Source organism: Topomyia yanbarensis, chromosome 3, assembly GCF_030247195.1.
Source record: "Topomyia yanbarensis strain Yona2022 chromosome 3, ASM3024719v1, whole genome shotgun sequence".
Lineage (NCBI taxonomy): Eukaryota > Metazoa > Arthropoda > Insecta > Diptera > Culicidae > Topomyia > Topomyia yanbarensis.
The window spans coordinates 85694261-85704595 of NC_080672.1; positions in this window are offsets into that span (position 1 = coordinate 85694261).

The following is a 10335-nucleotide window of genomic DNA, read 5'->3' on the forward strand; positions in this document are numbered from 1 at the left end:
TTTTGTCTGTTTTTGGGCTCTTTCCACTTGTTCCTGTTTTCCATTTTTCTTTCAATCCATTCCGTTCAATTGTTTTTATTTATTTCAACTTGTATTATTCCATTACCCTTATTTAGTTCGAAACTAATTCATTTAAAATAAATAATTTTTCTATTTTATTATTTTTCAAGGCTACAAAATTTATTCCATTTATTTTTCTTCATCATTTCTTTTATTTTGAAGAATATTTTCAACATTTTTCCGTTTTCTTATTTTGTTACATTTCTTCTATTTTGTTACATATTTTTATATTTTAAACATTTTGTATTATTTTTATTTCTACATCTAACTCAGTGGATCATTTACGTTCGTTTCTATATTTAGCTTTGTTTTTATATTTTGTTAAGCTTATTTTTCTTCCTTTTGTCGTTTACCCGTTTTTCATTCTTTTAACCATGTTGCAATACTTTACTATTTATTTAATTTTAATCTAATTTCCTTCGAATAATTAGATTTTTTCATATATTCAGTCTGTTGTATTTTGCTATTTTTTTCAATTTATTACAAATTTAAACTTATTCATTGTCTTAATTTTGCTAATTTTCTGTTGATTTATTTTGAATATCTGTTTTATTTTGGATATCGGTAGATTTTGACATTTTTGCATGTCATTAATCTATTTTCATTATTTTATATGTCACTTTTCAGCTTTCTCGTTTTGTTCCATATTATCTACTTATTATTTTTTTCTCGTTTGTTCCCTATTTATTATTTTTTGTTTTTCTCTCTTTAAATTCTACCTCGATTGAATGTGCTTTTTTGTTTTTCTTTAATTCATTGCGGTTCTGTTTTGCTATAGAAATTTGCACATTTGCGAGTTTTTTTTTAATAATGCTGTACCAACTATATAAATGAGTGTCTCGCAAAAATAAGTTTTCCGCGAAACTGTATAAAGTCAGCTGCACTTTCGAGCAAATAAGATGCAGTATCTTCAGAGGCTGGCAATGTTGTATTGCACCGACTTGACCGAATATGTTTTTTCTTTGTTGAATTCTAGGTGATAGGGCAACATGGGGAGACTTGACCAAGCGCAAAATTCTATTTTTTGCTATGGCGTCTTCTATTCGATTCTTAAAATTTTTTCAAAAATATTTTTATACTTGTTTCGATCCCTTGAGGTAATTTTAAAAGTTTGGAATGAAAAATCCTTTCCTTTCAGAAAATATTACGTGATTTATGAATTTTCATTAAATGATGTTATTTTTTATCAAAATTTTTTATGGACATATCTACTCGACTACTAATTACTATTAATTTACTAATCTGCCGCTCTAAGCATAATTGTCCCATGTATATAGGGAATCCCATAGAAAATGGGACAAATATTTTTTTTATTCATTTCGATTATTTGATAGGCACAAATGCGTTAGCTTGGCGGTGCCAAATGCTTTTGTTTTTACATTTTGGATATCTTAAAACTAGGAGGTTACAATGCTGAAATATTTTTTTTTACAAAGGAAAAGAAAGTTTACAGCTATCTTAAGACTAGAAATAAGATTCAATATACAAGAGAGGGCCAAAAGATTTTTTTTTATGAAAAAATTTAAAACAAGGGATTCACTTTGATATACAAGAGGGGGAGTAATAGTATTTTACGAAATATTTTACGGTTATCTTAAAACTAACAATATAGGAACAAATATTTATGAGAAACTTCACAGAAATCTTAAAACTAGGGATTCAATTCTATTCACAAGATGGAGGACAAGAGTTTCAATAAAGAGTAAAAATTATAGCTATCTTAAAACTAGGAATGCAGAATACTAATTTGAATTTTTTAACTAAAACTTATGCTTGGTCAAGATATTCAGAGGGTGGCTAATTCCTGCATAAGTGTAGCAGCAGTTGTATCAAGGACAGGGGAGAGACAGGGAAAGAAGAGCAAAACTTGCAACTTTCGCTCGAACGGGGGGGGGGGGGGGGGGGGAGGGGGATCAGCGAAACAAATTTGCGCCTCAGTCTAGTAAGTCGTCGAGTACCGGATTGGCGGATATTATTCTTCGGACCCGCGGGGAATTCTTCAAAAGTCATCGGACCTCGAGTCGCTCTCGCTTCAGTTTCCTTCTATGCAGGTGTAGTGGTAAGGGCGACGGCGGTTACATAGTGGCACTCTGGAGCTGATCGGTTCCACAAGGCAGGAGAAACTTCTAAAAACGAGAAATAAAAGAGAGGGGCTAAATTGGGATATTTATCGTTTTTATGAAGGTATAAATAAGGGACATATAGGGGAAATCACGAGTTGCCAGCATATCTCGGACTGGTACATTGGGTGGTCTACCTCGGGCCCGAAGGGATTCCTTTAACTGAGACCTGGCGTCACAATACCCGGCGCATACCCAGACAACGTGTTCGATGTCGTGATAGCCCTCGTCACAAGCGCACAGACTACTCTCCGCAAGCCCAATACGCCGCAAATGCGCATCCATGGTGTAGTGATTGGACATAAATCGGGACATTACGCGAATAAAATCCCGACCCACATCCATCCCCCCGAACCAAGGCTTCGTTGATACCTTTGGGATAATCGAAAGTAGCCATCGTCCAAGTTCCCCATTGCTCCACGAGGTTTGCCAACTGTTGAGCGTCCTCTGACGACAAATACTAAAAAATTCGTTGAAGATTGGTCTTTCGTATATGTCACCATTTAATGCGCCCACCTTTGCTAATGAGTCGGCCTTTTCATTGCCCGGGATCAGTGATGTACCGATGGGAAAAATTCCATCTTCCCGGGTTTTTATTTCTGGGTTTTAACCGGGTTTTTTTCCCAAATCATTTTAACCCGGACGAAATATGGGTTTTTTCGTTTTATCGAATGTATGATGTTCATTTTATGTTTTTAACCATTCGGCAGTCGCGCTAGTGCACTGAGTACACGCTGCTCTGAAAATCTAGCGAAATCGTCTTAGGACACCAGCGGCTGCTCGTTCAGTGGGCCATTTGCGCGACTTCCGGAGGGTTAAAGACTCTTGCATTTACATTTGAGAGACCGAAAATAAAAGTCGCAAGGATAAAACATACTTTGTAGAACCCACTCCAGATATCTTAGTATATAAAAATCGAATATAAACATCAAGCGTAAAAATCGGACAGAGATCCTTGAGCATGAGAATCACTTAGAATATTCTCACCCGAAAAAGTTGGCAAGGATGAACATCCAGTATAATTCTCTCACGGCAAATTCCGTACAACTTTACATTCAAGATTAAAAGTTGTATAAAGAAAAGTCCTTTTTAAGAACCGGATATACTTTTTTTCGTTTTCAATTCTTTAGGACATAATCGAAAAGCTCCTGGCCGATTTTTAAACTTGAAAATTAAATCCAATTTTCACATTCTAATATATTTATAACGGGTTTTACGAAGCATTTTCTGTTCCTGCGACTTTAATTTCGGTCCATTCCATATTTCAACTTGTTTCATATAATACTGGAAACAAGTCATTGTTACTCAAACTAGTGAAAATTAGAATAATCTTTTGATTCCAAAACTACTTTTATTCTGCTTGTTACTCATTTTAGGGGTTGCTATACTTTTAGCGAAATGAGGTAGGTATTCATACAAAATTTAGAAAATACCTATTTAGTTCGGTGAAAAGTAAAAGTGAGTAATACGCAGAAAGCGAGTGGCCTTGACATTCGTCATTAGTATGAACCGTAATCAGAACTCTCACAAATCGCAATCCGAATTCTTTCGGCATCAACTACATCAGCAACAGTAGAAAAAATGTTTAGTACGTTAGGTGGATTCACAGTAAGAAACGCAATCGATTTAGCCCAAAACGTGTTGAAAAGTTTTATCACTTATTCAACCACAATATTTGTAAAGAAATGTTGGATCACCGCTATAGCAATGATTCAATCGAATTCAATTCTGAATGGTTTTCAGAATTCATATAGGGTGTTGAGCCCATTTTCGCCATGTTTCTATTATCACCCTACCCATTAGAAGCCGTTGGTTAGAGCAGTGTCTGCCATCTTTGTTCAACGCATTGAGTCAAATGGTAGCGCAACAATAGGGGCACTCGATTAAAGTTTTCGTTGCACTCAAACACGTGAATTTCACTGTTTTCAGCGCAATTGTGTTATTATATTGGTTCTTAACAACGAAGCAAAGCTGTTGATGTCATTTTTTTCGCATTCCATTGATTGTATGCCAAGAAATTAATGAATTAGTGAGGCACCTTGCTTAGTATGGTGAAAATAGGCACTTTACCCTACATGCAAAACTTTATGACAACAATGCTTATAAATAAAATAAAAGTGTTTGGATAACAATACATTAATGTTCAATTACTAATATATCACAAAATTGCAAAAAACCCGATCTTCCCGCGAAAAAACCGTTTTAACCGGGAAAAAACCTTGGGTTTTTCCCCAAAATTATAAAAACCCGATTTGGTACATCACTGCCCGGGATAGAACAATGAGAAGGGACCCAAACAAAGGTAATCTGATAAGATTTTTCAGATAACGTACACAAGGACTCCTGTATCTTCCCCAGAAAATACGGGAATTGCTTTTTAGGCTTCACCGCACGAAGAGCCTCGATAGAGCTGAGGCTGTCCGAAACGATGAAGTAGTGATCTGTGGGCAAAGTGTCGATGATCCCAAGGGTGTACTGAATTGCAGCTAACTCTGCGACGTAAACTGAAGCGGGATCATTGAGCTTGAATGAAGCGGTGATAGTATTGTTGAAGATACCGAAGCCAGTGGACCCATCGAGATTTGATCCGTCAGTGTAAAACATTTGGTCGCAGTCGACTTCTCGGAATTTATTATAAAATATATTGGGGATCACCTGCGGGCGTATATGGTCCGGGATTCCACGAATCTCATCCTTCATGGATGTGTCGAAGAATACAGTAGAATCAAAAGAATCTAGGAAACGGACACGGTTGGGATTGTACGAAGAAGGATTGATGCTCTGTGCCATGTAGTCGAAGTACAAGGACGAGCCTCTCGAAGTTTTCAATCACCAACGGGTTCAGAATGTCGCATCGGATGAGCAATCGATATGAGAGTTCCCAAAATCGATTTTTTAGCGGAAGAACGCCCGCCAGCACTTCGAGGCTCATCGTATGGGTCGAGTGCATGCAACCCAAGGCAATGCGCAAGCAACGATACTGGATTCTCTCCAGTTTGATGAAGTGTATGTTCGCAGCGGAGCGGAAACAGAAACACCCGTACTCCATCACCGACAATATCGTTGTTTGGTACAACCTGATCAGGTCTCCTGGGTGAGCACCCCACCATGTTCCAGTTATTGTTCGGAGAAAATTGATCGTTTGTTGGCATTTCTGTTTCAGATACCTAATGTGACATCCCCAGGTACCTTTAGAGTCGAACCAGACCCCGAGATATTTAAATGTGAAAACCTGGTTGATCGTTGCACCCATTAATAAAAGCTGGAGTTGCGCCGGCTCACGCTTCCTAGAAAAAACAACCAACTCAGTTTTCTCCGTGGAGAACTCAATACCCAGCTGACGAGCCCAAGCAGACAATTTGTCCAAGGTATTTTGTAATGGTCCTTGCAAGTCGGCAGCTTTGGGCCCTGTAACAGAGACCACCCCGTCGTCTGCAAGTTGCCTTAGCGTACATGAATTGGCAAGACAATCGCCAATGTCATTCACGTAGAAATTGTAGAGCAGGGGACTTAGACATGAGCCCTGGGGAAGACCCATGTAGCTAAATCGCGATGTTGTTAAATCGCCATGCGAAAAGTGCATGTGCTTTTCAGACAACAGGTTTAGCAAAAAGTTATTTAAAATCGGTGAAAGACCATGCTGGTGCAGCTTCTCTGACAGAATGATGATAGAAACTGAGTCAAAAGCCCCCTTAATATCCAAGAAGACTGATGCCATCTGCTCTTTGTTAGCATAGGCCATTTGGATTTCTGTAGAAAGCAACGCAAGGCAATCGTTCGTCCCTTTGCCTTTGCGGAAGCCAAATTGTGTATCTGACAGTAAGCCATTTGCTTCAACCCAATTGTCGAGGCGAAACAAGATCATTTTCTCGAACAACTTCCGAATACAGGACAGCATTGCAATCGGCCGATACGAGTTGTGGTCGGAGGCTGGTTTTCCTGGTTTTTGGATGGCGATGACCTTCACTTGCCTCCATTCATAAGGGACAATGTTACCCTCAAGAAACTTGTTAAATAAATTCAACAAGCGCCTTTTTGCAGTGTCAGGCAGATTCTTCAGCAAGTTGAATTTGATTCTGTCTAACCCTGGGGTGTTATTGTTGCACGATAAGAGAGCAAGTGAGAACTCCACCATCGAAAACGGTGTTTCGTTCGCGGTATCGTGAGGAGACGCGGCGCGGCACGTTTTCTGTACCGGGACAGAGTCCGGACAGATCTTCTTGGCGAAAGCGAATATCCAACGGTTTGAATATTCCACGTTCTCGTTGGTACTATTACGGTTACGCATACGTCGAGCCGTACCCCAAAGAGTGCTCATCGCTGTTTCTCTCGTTAACCCGTCGACGAACCGGCGCCAATAACTGCGTTTTTTTGGCTTTCATTAGACTCTTCATTCGCCTTTCGACGCGTACTGTTGATAGCTAGCGGGTAACCCGTCTTCCCGGAAGGCCTTATATGCAGTGGACTTTTCCGCGTACAGCTCTGAGCACTCTTTATCCCACCACAGGGTGGGAGACCGTCCATGGGTATTCGTGCTGGGTACTGGTTTAGTCTGAGCTTGATTCGCACTGTCGAGAATCAAGCCAGCCAAAAACCTGTACTCTTTCTCCGGAGGAAGTTCTTGAGTGGATTCGATTTTAACGGATATCGCGGTCGCGTAATTCTTTCAATCAATGTTCCGTGTGAGGTCATATGAGACATTGATTGTTTCTGATGGTCTTGAACCGTTAGCAATTGGAATCACGATAGGCAAATGATCGCTACCGTGGGGATCAGGGATCACCTTCCACATGCAATCTAACTGTAGCGATGTCGAGCAAAGCGACAAATCCAACGCGCTTGCGCGTGCTGGTGGTGTAGGAATCCGCGTCATTTCTCCCGTATTTAAAATGGTCATGTTGAAATTATCGCAAAGATCTTGGGTTAATGTTGATCTATTATCATCATGAAGACAGCCCCATACCGTACCGTGCGAGTTAAAGTCTCTCAGAACTAGCCGCGGTGCCGGTAAGGATTCCGTGATATTACAAAGCGTTCGGTGCCCTACCGAGGCTCTAGGAGGAATGTAGATGGAAGCAATGCAAAGGTCTTTACCTTTGATTAAAACTTGACAAGCGACAATTTCAATGCCTGGTGTCGAAGGGAGGTTAATTCGGTTGAAAAAATAGCACTTTTTGATCCCCAAAAGTACTCCTCCATAGGGGTTTTCTCGATCCAGAATTATATTAAAGTCGTAGAAGTTGAGATTTATATCGGAAGTTAACCAAGTTTCACATAATGCGAAAGCATCACATTTTAAACTATTTAGTAAAAATTTAAAGGAATCGATTTTCGGGAGGATACTTCTGCAATTCCACTGTAGAACAGTGATCGAATCGGTGACCTCGTTCGATGACTTAGCCATCGAAGGATACGATCGCTATAAGGAGGGGCCATTTATGGGACAAATATGCTTAAAACGGCAGTAATGTACCATCTTAATCCTTGTGAAGCATTGAAATGATTTAACATAAATTGGAACATTGGGATAGTTATTACTAGAATTTGCATGATATTGAAAGCAAAAACTAATGTTGGGGAGACTTGACCAAGATTTTATGGGGAGACTTGACCAAGTGGCAATTAGCTGAAGAAAGATACAAAATTCCTGATATTTAGTATGCTTTGGTATCTTCTGTTAATGTTAATCACGCCATAAAAAATCCCACCTCAAACATAAGTCTTTATATTTTAGTATTAGTAAACAAAGTTAGCAATAGTAGGACTGATTTCGTGACGTGTGAACATGCAATGCAAGCAGTACAGTTAATCGTTAAAAAGGAATGCATTACAAAAATCGAAATTTATCAAATGCAACCCTTTTATATTTTTACTGCTACCTAAGGATCTCGACAATATGGAAAAAAATAATTACAGTATGTTTTATGTCATTGTTTTTTGTTATGATTTTTCAAAATTCTCTTGGTCAAGTCTCCCCACGCCTTGGTCAAGTCTCCCCGCAATGGGGAGACTTGACCAAAAAAATCGATCACAGAAAAACTTTTGTAACTTTTCAAAAACTAAATTAAAATTTCTGCAAAAAATAATGAAGATCCATAATAACTTTGCACATTATATCTCAATGACTTTTGAGGGATTGAAGGCTTTTTTAGAGATTTGTGCAGGTTTAGCTGAAAACCTGTTAACGTCAAGGATCTCGGAGTCATCATGGATTCGGCACTAACGTTCAAACCACATACATCATCCATTGTGGATAAGGCTTCAAGACAGCTTGGGTTCATCTTCCGAATAGCGAAAAACTTTAAGGACGTATACTGTTTAAAATCTCTCTATTGTGCGCTGGTTCGCTCAACACTGGAATATTGTTCTGCTGTTTGGAACCCTTACTACCAGAACGGTGTCGACAGAATCGAGGCCGTCCAACGCCGGTTCATACGCTTTGCACTCCGACATCTTCCTTGGCAAAACAGATTTCAGCTGCCGAGCTACGAAAACCGTTGTCAGTTAATACAGCTCGATACTCTAAGCATCCGGAGGGACTGCTCTCGAGCCCTGTTCGTTTCGGACTTACTGTCTGGCAGGGTGGATTGCCCTACAATCCTCGGACGCCTCGATGTTCAAGCTCGCGTTCGAGCTCTGCGCAATAACTCTCTTCTGCGAGTCCCATTCAGGAGAACTAACTATGGGCGCCAGAGCGCTGTTACCGGACTCCAGCGTGTGTTTAACAGTGTGGCGACGGCGTTTGACTTCAACCTGACAAGGAATTCGATAAAAACTAAAATAATTCGTATTCTGAAATGTAATTAGTTTAAGTAACCACCATTGGGGCCAAGGGGTCTGTTGGTGACGGTACAACAAATAAACAAATAAACCTGGTCAAGTCTCCCCATGTTCCCCTACTAGACAAAAATCTGAACAAATCCATGCAATACCGAAACCTGGATAAAAATGAATTATTGGCTCCTTTCAAAATCACTAAAAATGTCGTTGGGATATTTAATAGGCTTTACGATCACAATTTGGTCGACTTAAGCTTGACGTATGTATTCGCACGATATTCAAAAAAATCTGAAAAACCCTAATTTTCCTACGTGCAGAAAGATGCCTCTTTTTTGTTAATAACATTTGCTGTTCAGTTTTTAAAGGTGTCGTCTAAGCAAGATGCGTAATTTTGCTCACGTATCACCTGAATCCGAACTATGTACTTGCACGCCGATCTTTAAAATTCGTCAAATCGTCAAGCGGAGCCTGAACAAGACCCGCAACTGTTTAAGTAAATGGCCAGTGGCGGATTCAGGAAAAAAATTCGGGAAGGATCTGAAATTTCGATTTTAAAATGAACATTGCACAATTCAAAATACGTAATAACCTTATTTAATGAATTTCGGTTATGTTGGACAAATTTGGTTTGGACTGATTTTGAAATAGAAATTTATATAAAATTGAAACTAATTTGAAATTTCTCAACAAGTAAAAACGTTTCGGAGAGGGTCCGGACCCCCAAGACCCTTCCCCTGGATCCGCCACTGTAAATGGCGGATAAAGTGGACGAGGGGGCGATATGGAATTTGATGGCAGTAGTAGTAAATGGATTAACTGAATATTTTCCTGTATTTTATACTAATTGAACTTTTTTTTATTTCGATTATAGAAGTTTTAACCATAAGGTCATTCGCCTCTTCGGACTAGAAAAATCTCTTATGAAAAATGTCTAATCCTATATGCGGGGTCGGGACTCGAACCCAGGTGCGCTGCGTACAAGGCAATCGATTCACGTGCTGCGCTACGCCCACCCTTTTAATTGAACTTATGAAAAAAAAATACTTTTATAATTAAAAAAATCAATTTACATGCATTCTTGTTTGACCAAATTTTGATCATAGACTGCGCTGGTAGATGAGTGGTAAGCGTAACCAGGGCTGGAAAAAGTCATTTCAAATGACATTTGTATATGCGAAAGTTCAGGAAAATAATATGTCACGTTCGTGCTGCCCAGCGTGCCTGTTCAATATTAGTGAACGTTCGTTTATTCGGCTTGGTGCCGTAGTTTGGTTTGATTCGCTAACACTTGCAAATGTATGTGAATTGAACGTTACGTGTGTCTAACACTTGCAAATGTATGTGAATGGAACGTACGTGTATCTAATGCTGATTT